The 18,357-nt window shown below is 34.4% G+C and overlaps 1 long non-coding RNA gene across 2 annotated transcripts in view; it reads left to right on the top strand.

The window, feature by feature from the left end:
* Positions 1 to 3,150: 3,150 nt before the first annotated feature.
* The window catches only part of LOC122233164, a 580,276-nt gene continuing 565,069 nt past the window's right edge, over positions 3,151 to 18,357 (top strand). For both annotated transcript variants that reach the window (XR_006210649.1, XR_006210648.1), the window contains exon 1: positions 3,151 to 3,211. This is a non-coding gene — a long non-coding RNA (uncharacterized LOC122233164). The remainder of the gene's footprint in view (positions 3,212 to 18,357) is intronic.

Here is an 18,357-nt window from a genome sequence, read left to right as displayed (position 1 = left end):
GGGTAATGTCTGGTCACTAGCTGAAGTGGATAGGTGGAAAGTGAACCTCCCCATGGTGAGGTACTTATTATATTCATTATTATATTTATATTATATATGGCTGGTGCCACAAACCATGGGGTCTCTGGGAACTGTAGTACTCTCTACATAGTACTTGTTATCATAGTTCCTAGAGTAAGTGCATCTGTAGGACACTCAACATCTACATTAGTCATACCCTGCTGAGTGATAATTTTTGATGCTTAATGTTGACAATTATTTTAAATCATTGAGTGAGTTGTGTCTCTCATTTCTCCCCTTCCACGAATTGCTATCAGGGTGCCACAAAACCATGAATAATTCTGCCTTTCTTTTGAAAACCTCACATTACCATTTTTAAACTTTTATGTGGTTTTCCAATGCCTGATCTGCATTCTGTTTTACGTATTTGATTTTGTGCTTTAGAGCCAGGGCCACATTTTCATAAATGTTGTTTACTTAAGGGATTTATTATTCATTTTCAAATAATTAAGCAGTAGCCATGATGTCTCCCTGCATACATTCAAATATTGAGTCTATTATTTTCCGTCTATAATATCAGGAAACATATTAAGCTTCCCAACCATCAGTTTTCTCATATAATTAACAAAAAAAGGCTGTTGTAGTAATAGTACCTTCCTCATCAGATTTTTGGATTATTATGACAAAAACAGTAAGGAAAAGGTCCAACACTGAACAAATCATAGATAAGAGGCATCACAGTATTAGTAGTAGTAGCAGCAACAATAGCACAATAATTACTATTTCAAGTTTCACTCATTTATTTTTTCCAGTGTGTTTTTCAATCAGCAATCATAGTCCTAAAAACTATATTTTGATTGTATTTGGAATTCTTCTAAGCCTATGTACTTATTACATTCATAAAGTGTTTACTATTTGGAATTATATAGGAATTAATTTATAGTATTTAGGCTCTCTATGGCTTGTAGTATTCGGAATTGTGTTCAGCTTATATATTTCCTATCTTTTTACACTATTAATTGAGAGATCCAGGTCCATCATATATATTTCCATTTATTTGCATCATTTTCTGCAACTCAATAAAGTTTTATCAACAGCTTTATCTATCTATCTATCTATCTATCTATTTATTTATGTATTTATTTATTTATTTATGGTTATTCAGAAGAATGTTGTTGCTGCTAATGTGAGGAGTAGCTAAGATTTGCCATCATGTAAATTAATTTTTGTGATAGTGTCTGTTATCATTTGTGTTTTCCTAATGGTCTTTGCTGAAGTACGTAAGTGTTGGATTGTGTACCATTCATCAGAAATCATTATTGACTTCCTTTATTATTAGTAGTGAGAATTTAGCTGATCCTTCCAATACATGCATTGTTACATATAAATAATAATATTTATCTCTATACTTTTTTTAACCTTTATTCATTTTTGAGAGACAGAGAGAGACAGAATGTGAGCAGGGGAGGGGCAGAGAGAGACAGGGAGACACAGAATCTGAAGCAGGCTCCAGGCTCTGAGCTGTCAGCACAGAGCCTGACACAGAGCTTGATCCCACAAACTGTGAGATACTGACCACAGCCAAAGTCAGACGCTTAACCAGCTGAGCCACCCAGGTGCCCCAAGTATTTATCTTTATAACAAATATTCCTATTCATCCTTCCTCTTGAATTATCAGAAGCCTCTTTAATATTGAACAATATTGATAGCAGAAGATAATCTTCTTTGTTACTGAATTGAAAAGGGTTATCGCCATCATTTTGCCATTATTGTAATGTTGGTTTTGGGTTATGTGACTTTTTCTAAACGGAATTCTTATAGTCTTTGAAAGTATTTTATTGGGAGATATGTTAAATTTTTACTTTTGATTAAATTTTGAATGATTTTGTTAAATGTTTTAGCCTACTGATATACTAAGATTGTTACATTGAATTATCCTTTTAATTCTGGGTTAAATGGTACCATTAATTTATTGGTGTGTTTGTTACATTTTTAATATTTAGTCAACTAATAAGTTTAATCTTTGATTTTATTAAATATGGGTTGAGAATCATAACTAGCTCACAAGGAATATTATACATACCTATTATAATTTTTCTTTCCTTTCTTCACCTTTTGATGTAAGGGAGACACATCTTTATGCTTTTCTCTCCTCACAGCATGTTATAATAATCAGAAATGTTTTTAATTTCTAATACCAAAATTTTAATACATTTATAGCTGCACATCTAATTCAGTTAATAAATGCGTACCTTTTTTTTTTTTTTAGTATATAGTTATTGACCAAGGTTTTATAGTAATCAACATCTGTGCTGAGAAGTGCTCTCATTTATTATGTTATTTTTCTCAGCCTCTGCAGAATAAAATTGTGGTAAATTTTATGAACGTTCACAAGTCTGAAACTGTCTCTCATCTTCACATATGAATGAAAACTTGCTTGGGTAAAACAAAGTTCTTGAATAACACCTCTTTTTTTTGTAAGACTCTGAAGTTATCCCTCTATATTACCTTCTGATGTTGACTGTCACAGTAGAGAACCCTGAAACAATCATGCCTTGCCTTCTTTGAAAGATTTTTGCTTTTTTCTTTTAGAGACATAGAAAAAACTTCTCCTTTTCCTTGAAATTTAAGACTATTTCCTTGGTAATTTTATTGAGGTCATTGTGAATTCAATCTGAATGCTTTTGTGAAGTTGTGGAAAGTTTTCTTTAATTTTATATTTCTACCTTTTGTAAAGAGGTGTAAACAAGATGGGTTACAACAGGCAACCTACCCTTGGTTATTAATTCAATTCTTATGTGTTCTATGTTTTCAATATTTGTCATCTCTTCTTGTATTCTTCTTGTCTCTATTAAATTGGTTTTTATTTTATATGCATTTTCAGCTTACCTTCTGGCTTACTAATACATTTTTATCCAACATAAATTCTAATATATACTTCTCTGAATGACTTTTCAAATAAATGTATTTTAAATTATAGCAACAAAAACCCGTGAAACCAGCTCTCAAAAACTATTTTCATTTTCAAAAATATATAAACATGTAATCATGTCATGACATATACACATAATTGTATCTATTATAATGTCTTAGAGTTCTGTATCCATTTTTGACTCAGCATTATGTCACAGACATAATTTACGACATCATAAAGAATGTCAATATTGTAGAAAAGCAAGAAAAACATACCATGTGATGACAATATCCAAAGGTAATGGTTATTCAGTTGAAAGTTGCCATTGTCACCATTGTATATAATTGTATATACATACAATTTATGTAAAGTTCGTATATCTGGTTGATTTTATTGATCCGACATATGTTAATCATTTCTGTGGCCTTAAAAATTTTTGTATTCATCTGAATGGTTCTGTTAATATTAAGCCCTTTTATGTACTGTTGTCTGTATGCATTAATAAATGTGTGTGTGAGTGTGTAATGAATAATGCTACAAAGAACATTACTAAACAGAAATCCAAGCAAACCTTCTGTGCCTTCTTTTAGAAAAGATATTTAGAAATTGTAAAGTTCATATTGTCCTTGTGGCTTTTTTCATAGCTGAAATGTATTGTTTTATTAATAGGGAGTTGGTAATAGTTGTTTCTAATAAATTCCACTTTGTTTGATTACTGTAACAGAGTGAACTATCTGGGTTAAAAATGTGTGGTAATAGGTAAGGACCCAGTCCAACTGTCTAGCATACTGACCCAGGTATGGGTGAGAACCCACCTCCCAATGTCTATGAAATTTCCAAACTTCTGTTGTTCAGAAATTTGGACATTGGCTGAATTAGTGACAGTATATTTTGCATTGAGGGAGCAGGGTGGGGTGGCACTTTTACCCTTTTGTTTCTAAGATCATAACATAGTTGGACGTTCCAGTAACTATCTCCGTAGCATGAATTTTAAATGATTACCTTTTCTGAGCCAGTATCTGAGGTATGTATTGCTGTTACTATTAATTTCCCTTTTCCATTTAGATAGTATTTTGTGTCAGTGCTTACAAGAATCTGGATTTTTGTTTTAGTTTATTTCAATATATGCTGTGTGTTTCTCTGTGTATGCTAGTGTGTGTGAATTTATTTATATGCCATAGGTTTCCATTGTGCATCAGGAAAGAAAGATCAAAAGGAAAAAGGGAAGCTATTTCCATGGCAAGCTAATTTTCACAAACTCTTCATAGGTATTCCTTGGGAAAGTATTCTATTGCCAAATAATTTTAGACATGCTGGATTACACAAATCTAAGAGGAATCTATAGAGGCTTTAATAGGCTAAAGTCATTTTAATTTCATCCATTTTATAACATTACACTACTTTACTGTACAAAGCAAAAAATATGTCTGTAACTAGTCTTCCTTGGGACACAGTTTTTAAAATGCATTACATTTTACTCATGCTAATTTTCTTTTTTCCCAGATACCTTGCCCCTGCCTCACTGAGCTACTAATGATATCTTACTTCCACTGTTGAGGAAGGGAGACTGGTAGAAATAAGGATATCTCATCCTATTATCCTAGAGAGAAATGTTCCTGTGATCCGGTTTCCCTGGGCCGTTTGCCATGTATCCTGGTTATATCTTATAATCTGTGCTGCATAGTGTAGGATGCTCTGAAGAACACAGGGTATTGAGTGAGGCAGAAAGACCCTCATGCCTCCTCTACCCTTATTACATGTATGATGTTAGTGAATTGTTTTACCTCTCAGGACTTCATTTTCACCATTATTAAAGTGGAGTTTAATATTTTCTTTCTCAAAAGTCATTAGGATAGATAAGACTCATTTGCATGTTATAAAGTACTCCTACAAATATATTTCAGAGAAGATCTACTCAAGTGGCCACTATTCAAATAAACCATTTTTAGCATCAGTTCTTCAACAGAGAAATGCAAATTTAAACTACAAAGAGATATCACAGTAACATACCCAATTACATGGCTATTTACTGACCATATGAAGTTTTTTGCAAGAATACAGAGAAATTGAACACTCATATTTTTCCAGTGTAAATGAAAATTGCCACAACCATTTTGGAAAGCTTTTTGGCAGTTTCTAAAAATTAAATGTAGGCCAACAATATGATTCTACAATTGTACTCCTAGAGCATTAAGTGTTCATTGCAGATTTAGCTATAGATAAAACCAATAAGAAAATCTATAAAGTGTGGCATATTCTTAAATTGGAATGCTACTCTACTCATAGCATGTGGGGACATTGAAGGATCTTTTAGAAAGAATCTAGACTTGGTAGACTATAGATTATATGATGTATAATCTCATTGATGTGACATTCATGAGCAAGCATAGCTAATATATGGTAATAAAAGTCCAAATAATGGTTACCTCAATGGAATGGGATGGGTGTGGACTGAAAGGAGGCAAAAGGGAACTTTCTGAAGTGATGGAAATGTTCAATGTCTTGATCCAGGTGGCCATTCTATGACTGTATACACATATATAAGTGTATCCAACTATGAATTTAAGATGTTTACATTTTATGTACTTAAAGTAAGTATGCATTAGCTCAATTAAGAACAACAAATGATTAGGATAGCATTGAGTTATGATATATATATATATATATATTATATATATATATAATATATATATATTATATATAATATATATATATATATTTTATATATATAGTATAGAATATTGACATTTAGTAGATCCTCAATAAATTGAAGCTTCTTTGGCTTTTATAAGTTGGTCTGAGACTGATATACTGCATATAGAGGCATTCTGAAGAGAAAATGTGTTTCGTATTCCTAGCTACTGATTTAAAAAAATGAGTTTTTGGACTACTACCAGTTCATACGTTTGGATCAGCCTATATATATGCAATGTACTTCCTAACAAGGAGAGTTCTAGAGACAGAAATAAGTTACAATCTGTATCATCTGCAGGCTGTTTGAAGAAAATTACGGAAGGATAAAATTGAAAGACCATAAATTTGTTTTCATTGCATTACTTGCAAGAGAAGAGTAGTAAGAAAAGATGGCAAACTGAAAGAGATGCTTCTCTAAATCTGGGACAAATCTGGTGTGGCTGAGCTCATCCTACTGTTCTGCCTGAATTTATGTCCTTTTTCTAGAGAAAAGTGCTGTCTATTTGATAACTGCACCATAATACCCAGTTGTTAATAAAAACAAGAAAACAAACGAGAGAAAACTGATAGTTTTTTAAGATAAGGTCTGAATATTTGAATTTAATGTGTCCCTGGAATTAGATTTCTCCCCTTGATCTTTAAAAAATACAAATGAATTGAGATGCTTCTACATCTAATAGTGCTAACCAAAGCTATCATGCTCAGTGATTGGATGGTGGGTACAGCACTTACGCAGAGAGTTTGATTCACTTGGTAAATGAAGCTTTAAAAATGATTATCAAGTTTTTAAACAATGGTAGCTATGAAGTGGTGTTTCAAAACAGCTCTTTAAAACTACACCCATTTAATTTGTTGTATTTTTCTGTTATATTTTTATAGGTTCCCATTTCTCCTGCTGCTGAAATTGCTTAGCCTTATCAAGTTTTATGAATGGAGACACAGTCTCAAGTAGTTTATTTAATGAATCCAATCTATCTGTGCATTTCATCTTTATGTAATAGACAAAGACCACAAGATTTCCTTCCACAAGGTTCTAGTGAGCCTGAGGCACAAACATTTTTTAGTTGGCTTGTAATAAACAAAGCTGCATAATAAGAGTACTCAAAACAGAGGATCAGAAAATTAGAAACAAAATTCTAATATGTTTTTTTATAACTCTGCATTAAATCTTGATCTGTGATTTCTCAGCAGTCCAAATATAAGAGGAAACACAATTGGTCATATATTCCTTATAATCTACTTCAAGTAATCATATTCGTTGAGAGTAGTAGGTTTTTTCTTATAAATGAGTGCTGAAGAGGAATTTGCACCATATCAAAGTTGAGCAAATTAGTGAACAAAGCTTTTTGGTCCTCAACAAAAGATGAATGCTCTCCATGAAATATCTATTCAACTTGTGTGCTAAATAGTAGTGGAGAGAAAAGAAGGGAGAGAAAGGGTGGTGGTGGGGGGTGGTGGAGAGTGTGCACTAGCCTAGTACAGGAGGAATGAAGAACTACAGTGAGGTCAAAGACTAAATAATTGCAGGGTTAAATTGTTGAATATAAAGCATGGCTGGGGCATCTGTGTGAAATGTCCAAAAGAACTTTTGACATGCAAGTATCAATTTTTGAAGAAGAGATCAAGAAAAGAAATGCAGAGATAGATGTTTTTGCATTAGGTGAAAACTGAGTGCATAAGATTTCCAAAGGGGGGCATCTGGGTGGGTCAGTTAGTTAAGCATCTGACTTTGGCTCAGGTCATGATCTCGCAGTTCCGGAGTTCGAGCCCCGTGTCAGGCTCTGTGCTGACAGCTCAGAGCCTGGAACCTGTTTCAGATTCCATGTCTCCGTCTCTCTCTCTCTCTCTCTCTCCCTCTCTCTCTGCTCCTCCCCTGCTTGCTCTCTCTCTTTCTGTCTCTCTCAAAAAATAAACATTAAAAAAAATTTAAAAAGTTTCCAATGGGAGGACATTAAATAAATAGAATTAAGAGTCAAAAGAAGGAGAAAGACTTAGTATAAGTGAAGTAGAGGATAGAGGAAACCACAAGATTTACTTTACCCAAACTAAAAAAGGATTGTTAAAATTATTATTTGAGTATAGTTGACACACGATGTTACATTAGTTTCAGGTGTACAACTTGGTGATTTGACAAGTTTATAGATTATGCTATTTTCACCACAAGCACTGCTACTATTGCTAATTACAATATCACTGACTATATTCCTTATGTTGTGCTTTTTATACTTGTGACTTATTCACCCCATAACAGGTATCTGCTTCTCTTCTTCACCCATTTTGCCCAAGCCCCCACCTGCCCTCCTTTCTGGCAAACATGAGTTTGTTCTCTATATTTATAGTTCTGATTCTGCTGTTTTTGTTTATTCATATTTTTATTGCATTTATGAGTGGAATGGTATTTGTCTTTCTCAGTCTGACTTGTTTCACTTAGCATAATTCCTTCCATGTTGTCTCAACACATTCCATCCATGTTGTCTCAAATGGCACAATCTCATCCCTTGTTTTGGCTATGTAATATTCCAATGTGTGTGTATCACATTTTCCTTATCCATTCGTCTGTTGATGGATTGGTCAAAAAGCTATGGTCAGAAATGCTATAGAAGTTCTATAAACCTTCTCTGAAAAAAAGCTTACCTCATGGGATTGGTTTAAATAACTTCCATGTCTAGATTGCTTCCATATCTCACTGTAATAAACATAGTGGGGATGCATACAATTTTTTGAGGGATTCACAAATGAGTTCTGCCACACATTTAAAGAAGAGTTAATACCTTTTCTCCTAAAAGTGTTCCAAAACATAGAAGAGGAAGGAAAGCTTCCCAATACATTCTAGGAGATCGCATTACCCCAATACCAAAATCAGAGAAAGAGACTATAAAAAAAGAAAACTACAGGTCAATATCCCTGATATTGCATCCCAGATGCAAAAATCCACAAATTATTAGAAAACTGAATACAACAATACATTAAAAAGATCATTCACCACGATCATGTGGGATTTCTCCCTGGGATTCAAAGACAGTTTGCATTGTTGATTTGTAAATCGTCAATGTCATATACCACATCAACAAAACAAAGGATAGACGTGGATGGAACTGGAGGGTATTATGCTAAGTGAAATTAGTCGGTCAGAGAAAGACAAAAATCATATGACTTCACTCATATGAGGATTTTAAGAGACAAAACAGATAAACATAAGGAAGGGAAACAAAAATAATATGAAAACAGGAAGGGGGACAAAACAGAAGAGACTTGTAATTATGGAGAACAAACTGAGGGTTACTGGAGGGGTTGTGGGAGGGGGGATGGGCTAAATGGGTAAGGGGCATTAAGGAATCTACTACTGAAATCATTGCTGCACTATTGCTAACTAATTTGGATGTAAATTTAAAACAACCAAACAAAAATAAAAACAAAACACAAAGGATAGAAATCATATGACCAACTCAATAGATGCAGAAAAAAGTATTTGGCAAGATTCAACATCCATTCACGATAAAAACTCTGGAAAAGTGAGGTTAGAGGGAGCTTACCTCAACATAATTAAAACCATATGTGAAAAACCCACAGTTAGCAACATCTTTAAGCGTGAAAAATTGAGAGCTTTCTCTCTAAGGTCAGGAACAAGGCAAGGATGTCCACTCTTGTCACTTTTATTCAACATAGTACTGGAAGTCCTAGCCACAGCTGTCAGAGAAGAAAAAGAAATAAAAGGCATCCATATAGGTAAAATAAGTTAACCTGTCACTATTTGCAGACAATGAGAAGGAGATATTTTTAAGAAAGCTTTGGTCAGAAATACAGAGGTTATATAAGCCTTCTCAGGAAAACCTTACGTCATGGATTTGGTTTAAATAACTATGTACACATGTCTATTGAAATTTCTTGAATCACTTTGATTTTGGCTTCCAGAAGACTTATTTCCTTGGGAATCTGAGGCAAACCAGTAGAAACAATGCAAGTTGGGTCAGGAAAGGTGTGAACCACAAGGGAAAGAGTAGCATTTGAAAATTTGGAAATTTCAAAGATAGACTTCATTGGGAAATTCCTGCTAAATTAGGTTATTTTTACTTTATTTCTTCACCTCCAACTTGTACTTCTTTTCCCCCTTTGGATTTTCCCTGGTACACTAAGACAACTGCTCTTTTTAAGTTTACCGATGACCTTTTTGTTTTTCGATTGGTTAATTGAAATTTTAATATTCTTCTCTAGTTTCTGTTTTGCTTTCCCTTTTTGAAACACTACCCCTTTACTGCTGTGAAAAAGTTATATGCTAGAAGCCATCCTGTGTCTTTGAATATATCTGCTCTTACTTCTCCGGGGACCTATTCTTTTCCTGCTTTGTAAGTATAGTCACTGCACAGAGCTTTTTTACTAAACCTATAAAATTTTATGATCTTTTAGTGTTTAAATATCTCTTGGTTGTGGTAAATATTTTTGCAAGTAAAAAATGAAATTCACATGGTAATTTTTTTGCAATAGGCATTGCCCCTTATCTAATTCTAATGTATGAAAAGGTCAAGTAATTAGTAATTGATAGCATAGAATTTTATAAGCATAATACTTGAAGTGTTAAATATAAAGAAACTCAAGTATTATAAGGTTTAAAGATGAATAGTTGTTGATTAGTGAAGAATTCACATGTAAATCTGCTTGCTGTATGGACTACAGAGCTTTTTATATGTATTATCCTATATGAATATAATAGTCTATTAAGGGCTCTTCAAAAGACTTTGAAAATGCTCTTGAACTGTAACTTCGTACACGAATCTTATTGATGAAATAGAAATTGTAAATGAGAAAGGACATAAAAGGAGATATAAGAGATTTTTGAATTCAGAAGTTTATGGGCAAAGGCCTATTTTGCTACTGGGCATGCTTTTATTTTTTGTTTTTCTTTTTTTCTCAGAGTGGAAATAATTAAACATTAGCTGTGAAACAATACCTTGAACTGATACTGTGAAATTCCTGTGGTATGCAACACATAACTAGGGTCAAGTTTAGTTTTGTGTAATTTTGATCAGATGAAAGTTCTAGTTGGCATACAAGAACATTCTAGAAAGACAATTCTTAAACCTTAAAATAAGAACTAAGAAAGCATTGATACTAAGAATAAGTAATCAAAGTGGGAATACTTTCAAATTGTAAAACACATAGAAATCCTTTAGAAATCACTATATTAGTGAAAACCTTCTGCATACTTTAACATAACAAGTATAGGAACACTTTAACGGCACCTGTTATGTGCCACACAATGATCTAGGTGCTGAATGTGTCAGATTCACTTAATCCTTTAAACAATGCTATATAGTTAGATACTATTTTAATCACCAGTTTAGACATATTGAACTGTGGTGGAGACATGCTTGAGGTCTTGCAGTAAGAAGTAGAGGAACCCAAATTCAAGCCCAGGAGGTCTGGTTAAAGCTTTCATCCATACTGCTAAACTCCATTTCACCATTAAAAAAACAAACAAACAAACAAACAAACAAACAAAAAACAAAAAAACATAAGTGCCATGGAATGACTTTATCATGTAAAATAGAATGGTGGCATATGTTAATCACAGACCACAGCCCTTCCATAAACTAATTCTCCAGTGAACTGAGGGATTAATCAAGCAGAACTAGGATTTATTTTTTTCCTTAGCCCCAGAGCACCTTAAAACAGTGTTTTGTTTGTAAGAGTCTCAACTTGATTTTTACTGAATTAATACACATTTTGCTGCTTGAGGTATTTTAGTGAGTCAAATTGATCACAAATAGCAAAACAAGTATACTTAAATACTTATAAAACATTTTAAATGTGGTAGATTAAAAATATGAAAAGCACTGACTTCTTGAATAAAATATCAAAACACTTTATGAATTAAATGTATCAAGAATACAGGTTTTGACCTCTCAGAGTATTCAAAATTTTTTTGTAAATTAAATGTATTAAGAGTAATTAAAAATTTTGGAGATCTAAATAAATAACCATTATTATCTTATCAAAGACTGTTAAGTGCTCCAAAAACAATAACAGCTAAAAATTGAATAAGACTTAGTGGTAAGGCAGCTGTCACATTTACTGAAATCATTTTAAATGTTTGAATCAAATATTTGCATGTCAACAAAGCTAATCGAATGATTTTAAGTAATGATTACAAACTGATCAGTACATGGACTGAAGAGAATACATTAGCCAAAAAAGTGACAGTAAAATATATGATGAAACTTTAATAATATAGTTCTTTCCAAGGGCAATAGCCTAATTTGAACTGGAATTGAGCTTCTCTCTTTCTTTTTGCATGCTTAAGGATTTATAAAATATACACTACAGATTAGGGACTATAAATTTTGGAATGCTTTGAATAAATCTATAAATAATTGTGGTGCACATTCTCAAAGTTTCTCTGAATTATTGACAAATAGCATGACTTCATGAATACTGATTGCTCATAGTTCCTAGCAGCAAGCTAATATGACAATAAGTAAGGTAAGCATATTTTTTTATCCTGTGACATATATATGAGACATTTAAAAAAAATAATGTTTATTTATTTTTGAGAGAGAGAGAGAGACAGAGAGACAGAGAGACAGAGCACGAGCAGGGTAGGGGCAGGAAGAGAGGGAGACACAGAATCTGAAGCAGACTCCAGACTCTGAGCTTTCAGCACAGAGCCCGAAGTGGGGTTCAAACCGATGAACTATGAGATCATGACCTGAGCAGAAGTCGGACGCTTAACCGACTGAACCAGCCACCCAAGCGCCCCATATATGAGTCATTTTAAATCATGTTGATTTTTTTAAACTTAATAAAATGAGTAGTATTTTCATTAAGTAAAAAGATTACTAAGTTAATGAAACATTTAGCAAAGATTCCAAATTTAGGAAAGCATAAAATATTTGTGAGAGACAATGGTACGGTTAAGGGATTGCCTTTCACTTTACTTGGAGAGAATGGGCTCTCCTGGGCATGCAAGATACTTGCATGTGATGTGATACCTTGAACAGATCTTAGGATTGGGAGAGGGGCAGATGTAGACTCTTGCTCACTTTGCCAGTTATCAGTCTGGCTTTTTGGCAAAGTTAATTAAACTCTCTTAATTCTAATATCCTCATATGTGAAAAGGAATGAAAGCAGTTTTCATTTTTTTACATAGTTGTATCTCTCTCAAAAATAAATAAACATTAAAAAGATAATAAAATGAGTAGATAGTTGTGAAGAGGAAATCAATCCGTACATGTAAAGTTTGTACACAATGTGAGGTAGGTTCAAGGTGTCCATTAATACTTGCCATCCTACCCTTCCTATCATTGGTCTTCTCTATGTTTCAGATAAACCACCCTTTAGAAAATATTATATTTAGTGCTAATCTGATTTATATAATCTCAAGAGCGAACAGGGCAAGAATACTTAAAACCATTGCAGTGTTCCCTATAAGTTTTGCCTGTGCAGGGGAAAATGAAAGGTGTAGCTGTCTCCATACACAGAAACATGCCTCTGTGTTGTCCACTGTCTGGTCAGTATCCCGGAATCCAGGCTATCTCTAACTCTTTAATTATAGATTGTCATACAAGGCCCAACAGTTTGCAGGACTCTAAGTCAGGAATTTTTCCGTAGCATTTTGTTAAAGTTAGAATGATGTAGAATTAATGCTGTCATAGGAGTCAAAAAGACTTGAATTTGTAGCCCCAGCTCTGATCTCTGATATGTATAATCCCTAATTGAATTAAAATATTTGGGTCTCTGTTTCCTCATCTGTGCGAAAAAAATTAAGAAGTAGATATAGATAGATATACAACAATATAGACATTAAATATATATGATCCAGGCGTACATGAAACACACACGCACACACATATACACACACACACACACAAATCTATAAAACGTTCTTATTTTCTCATAAGCTATCATGAGGACTGTGTGTGCCAGTCTTTGAAAATGTTATACAATGTGAGTGTTCTCACCATTCTAACACAACTTGTGCTTGACCTTAAGTTTCTGTTATTATAAAGAGCCCGACTAGCCTTTCCATCTTTTTTTTTAATATTTAAAAATATCTATCTATCTATCTATCTATCTATCTATCTATCTATCTATCTATTTATTTATAGGAAAGGGCAGAGAGAGAGAATTCCAAGCAGACCCCGTGTTGTCAGCTCAGAGCCCAACACAGGGCTCGAAGTCCCGAATTGTGAGATCATGACTTGAGCCAAGATCAAGTGTTGGATGCTTAACTGACTAAGCCACCTAGGCTCTCCATCCATCATCTTATATATAACCCAGAATGTCATCTATACTATTTTACTTGAAGTAGTAGAACACAAAAGGATTATTCGGGAGCATCAACTTCAGACTTTTCCCATGAAGCAAATTCCAGAGTTTAGGCCAATAACTCTGGTCACATCTCACTTTAAGGAGTTCCTACTGATTCCTTGTCATGCAGTCCTGGCTTTACTTTTCTGTATTCCTTTTTGTCCTTGAGAGATATAAACAACTAAATATTTATTTATACGTAGTGTGATTTGGTCTACCGCTGCTTTTCAGTGCTCCAAAGTATAAAATGAGGAAGGCTGAAAAATGAGAGAAGGAATGGTGGAAGATAACTTGGCATAAAGAAGAATTAGATTTCAGAAAATACTGGCAAAATTTTACACGTTTCCCCCAACCCCTCAGTAGCCAGAATGATCAGAGAAAAGTTGAGGTATATGAAACACTGAGAGGATTAATAGTAGCATGTGAGTGCCTAAAGCTACCTTCAACTCAGGTTGATGGGAGCACAGATCTGACAGAGAATGTTGTTGGCCTTAGAGTTTACTCATTAATTTCATGACAGTTATTTCTCTACATACCATGTGCTTATGCAAGAGACAGTTAAATCAGTTAACCTAGGCGCTAACTCAGGTGGACATTCTCTTTTTATCTGCTGGTCAAGATGTCCTTGTTAGGCATCAGGAAATCTGGAAATGGAACTCTTATTCCTACAAGCTGCTTTCACTACAGCCCTTCCAGCATGCATGGAATAAAATTTGTTAAGAGTTTTATCTCTGAAACACTAATTCTCAACACCTTCTTAGGCAGATTATTATTATTTTTCTGAAGTGCTTAGATTTACAAGAGAACACTTGTACAAATAATCTTATTTAACATTCTTTGCCATTACATGAAGAGTTTTGTAAATATATATCTTTTTGTGCATTTATGGGTTTCTCCCCATATTCTATATAACTTGAAGTATATAATTGTGGCCAGTATCTTATGGCATAAACATTAGGCCCCATGGTTTTTTGCAGTTCTTTTCAGAGTAATCTCTCTCTTTATGGATTCACACTTTCCTTTTAAACACACATAATATTGAAACAACTTGTCTCCTTGATAAGCAAAAATCTCTTGAGGTTTAAGGGTGATTAGGGCAGTAGATTTGTTTGCAAGTAAATCAAACATCAAGTTCAGTGGCTTCCTGCCATGTACACAAAATTTCAACAATGTCACTTACACACTTAGGTCATATTTTATTTAATGATGTCTTGCTCTTCAGTTTGAAAAGAACACTTTTATGATTTTATTTTTTCTAATCTATAGTGTGGATTTTTACTACCCTATTTGATTTTCTTGAAGTCTTTGGGAAGTATACCGAGTCCCACTAAAAGAAGACAATTTCAAAATATTTCATCTTTTAGGTCTGAAATGGTTGTCACAGCAAAGGAATTGTTTTAATATAAAGTTCAGCCAAACCAGCACTACTGCTCAATAGTTCTCACATTCTTCTCTTCCTGGCTCCCTTGAACATTACATAGAACAGTAATTCCAGACCCTTTTCACTTTCTTCAAACCTCCATCTCCTCCTGCAACTCTTACCCCTCAGGATATTAAAGATGATGTAGTTTATTCATTGCTTTGTATTTTATATTTAACATATAGGGGAAATTAATGATGTCTTTCTCTAAAGTATTTCACTCAGCATAATACGCTCTGGGTCCATCCATGTCATCACAGATGACAAGATCTCATCTTTTTTTATGGCCAGCTAGTATTCCATTGTGTGTGTGTGTTTGTGTGTGTGTGTGTGTGTGTGTGTGTGTGGGCACGCACGCACACACACACATGTGTATAATATCTTCTTTATCCATTCATCTATTGGTGTACACATGGGCTGCTTCCATATCTTGGCTATTGTAAATAATGCTGCAATATACATAGGGGTGCATATATCTTTTCAAATTAGTGTTTGTGTTTTCTTTGGGTAAATACCAGTAGAGGAGTTATTGAATCATATGGTATTTCTTTTCTTTCCAAGTATTTATTTATTTTTGAGACCGAGATAGAGCACAAGCAGGGGAGGGGTGAAAGAGAGGAGGACAGCAGAGGATCTGAAAAGGACTCCATGCTGACAACAGAGAGCCTGATGCAGGGCTTGAACTCATGAACTGCAAAAGGGTGACCTGAGACGAAGTTGGATGCTTAACCAACTGAGCCACCCAGGTGCCCCTGGTATTTTTATTTTTAATTTTTTGAGGATCCTTCATACTGTTTTCCAGGTATGTCTCCTAAGGCAAGGGAAACAAAAGCAAAAACAAACTATTGGTACTCTATCAAAATAAACAGTTTTTGCACAGCAAAGGAAACCATCAACAAAATGAAAAGGCAACTCTATGAATTGTAAAATGTATTTACAAATGATATATCCAGTAAGGAGTTAATATCCAAAATGTATAAAAACTTCTACAACTCAACACCTGAAAAATAAATCTGATTTAAAAATGGGCGGAGGACCCAAGTAGACATATTTCCAAAGAACACACACATGAGGAACAGACATATGAAAAGATGGTTAACATCATTAATATTCAGAGGAGTGCAAATAAAAACCACAATGAGATATCACCTTATACCTGTCAGAATGGCTAGAATCAAGATAAGTAACACGTATTGGTGAAGTTGTGGAGAAAAGGGCTTTTCATTTTCTAAAAGCTTATCTTGTTGGCTTGAATTTGGATATCTCAATCTCTGGTTATTGTGTTGCTGATAATCTTTATTGAAACCTTGATATCACAATATCTATTTGGCTGTTTTCACTACTGAATAAACACGCTTTCACTTACCTGCTCCTAAATCAAAATAAGAAAGAAGTGCTGTTGCCTATTGAAAGTATATTCTCTTTGTTCTTGTATTCTTCAGCACTAAAATTCTAGAAAGTAGACCTCAGTTGTTCACTTCTTCACTTCTCATCTTGTCTTGACTTCATGCCTGTCCTTCTGGTACCTATACTCATCTTTAGGCATCATGTTTTCAGTGTTGTGTTAGTGCTTCCCAAATTGGGTTCCAGCCATTCAACCACTACTCTCAAGCCAGCCCTAGACCAGTATTATCTTAATGGTACAATTGTTTACTCAGTCACACAAATCAAATTCTAAATATACTTCAATCTGTGTCTCTTACTTCATTTCTAATTGGTTACTCAGTCCAGTATATATATAGATCTTCTTCATATTTTTCATACACTTTGCCCTCTTTCCATTTTTTTAAGTTTTATTTATTTATTTATTTTGAAGGAGAGAGTGAGTAGGGAGGGGCAGAGAGAGAGAGAGAGAGAGAGAGAGAGAGAGAGAAAGAGAGAGAGAGAGAGAGACTGAGAATCCCAAGCAGGCACCACAAACCAAACATGGAGCCTGATGCAATGCTCAAACTCACGAACCGCGAGATCATGATCTGAGCTGAAATTAAGAGTTGGACGCTTAACTGAACCACCCAGGCACACCTTCTTCTTTCCATTTCTATTGCCACAATGATAGTTTAGGCTTGCATTTACTTCATTGCTTCCACTGCAGACATCTCCCTAGCTTCCTTGTTTCTAGCTTCTCTCTGTACCTGCTTAAAAAAGTAACACTAGTAATGTTCCTCTTCTGCTCAAGTTCTTTAAAATAAATAATCACAACTCAGATTATCTAACTCCTCTCAATAAACAAGGCCTTCAGTTATTTGACTATAATTTATCTTTGTGGGCTTGGCTAATACTGCTTCTCCATAATTATTCTCTTATCCAACCATAACAATTTCTTGGTTTCTGTTTTTTTGTTTGTTTGTTTTTGTTTTGTTTTGTTTTGCTCTCTTGCTTTTTTGCTCTCCATTTTGTTTGCTCTCCCTTTTGTTTCTTTTCTTCACAAGAAATACCTTCTTGGGGCACCTGGGTGGCTCAATCGGTTGAGCATCCCACTTGGCCCAGGTCATGGTCTCATGGTTCTTGAGTTTAAGCCCCACAGGATCCTCTGCCTCTCTTTTCTGCTCCTCCTCCCTTTGTACACTCTCAAAAATTAAAAAAAAGCGGGGCACCTGGGTGACTCAGTCAGTTAAGCGACTGACTTCGGCTCAGGTCATGATCCCCTAGTCCGTGAATTCGAGCCTCACATTGGGCTCTGTGCTGACAGCTTGGAGCCTGAAACCTGCTTTGTATTCTCTGTCTCCACTCTCTGTCCCACCTCCCCCTGAACCCCAATCGTGATGTCTCTCTCTCTCAAAATAAATCAAAAACAGTTAAGAACATTAAAAAAGAAAGAAAGAAAGAAGAAAGAAAGAAAGAAAGAAAGAAAGAAAGAAAAGAAAAGAAAGAAAAAGAAAGAAAGATCTCACCACAGCATTTAACTTACTTATAATTTGGAAGTCCTGAATGTCTTTTCCTTTTTACTGATCTTCTCTTTTTTTTTTAATTTTTTTTAATGTTTTTATTTATTTTTGAGACAGAGAGAGGCAGAGCATGAGCAGGG

The sequence above is a fragment of the Panthera tigris genome, chromosome D4 (genome assembly GCF_018350195.1).
Source record: "Panthera tigris isolate Pti1 chromosome D4, P.tigris_Pti1_mat1.1, whole genome shotgun sequence".
NCBI lineage: Eukaryota > Metazoa > Chordata > Mammalia > Carnivora > Felidae > Panthera > Panthera tigris.
This window is presented reverse-complemented; position numbering and strand designations above follow the sequence as displayed.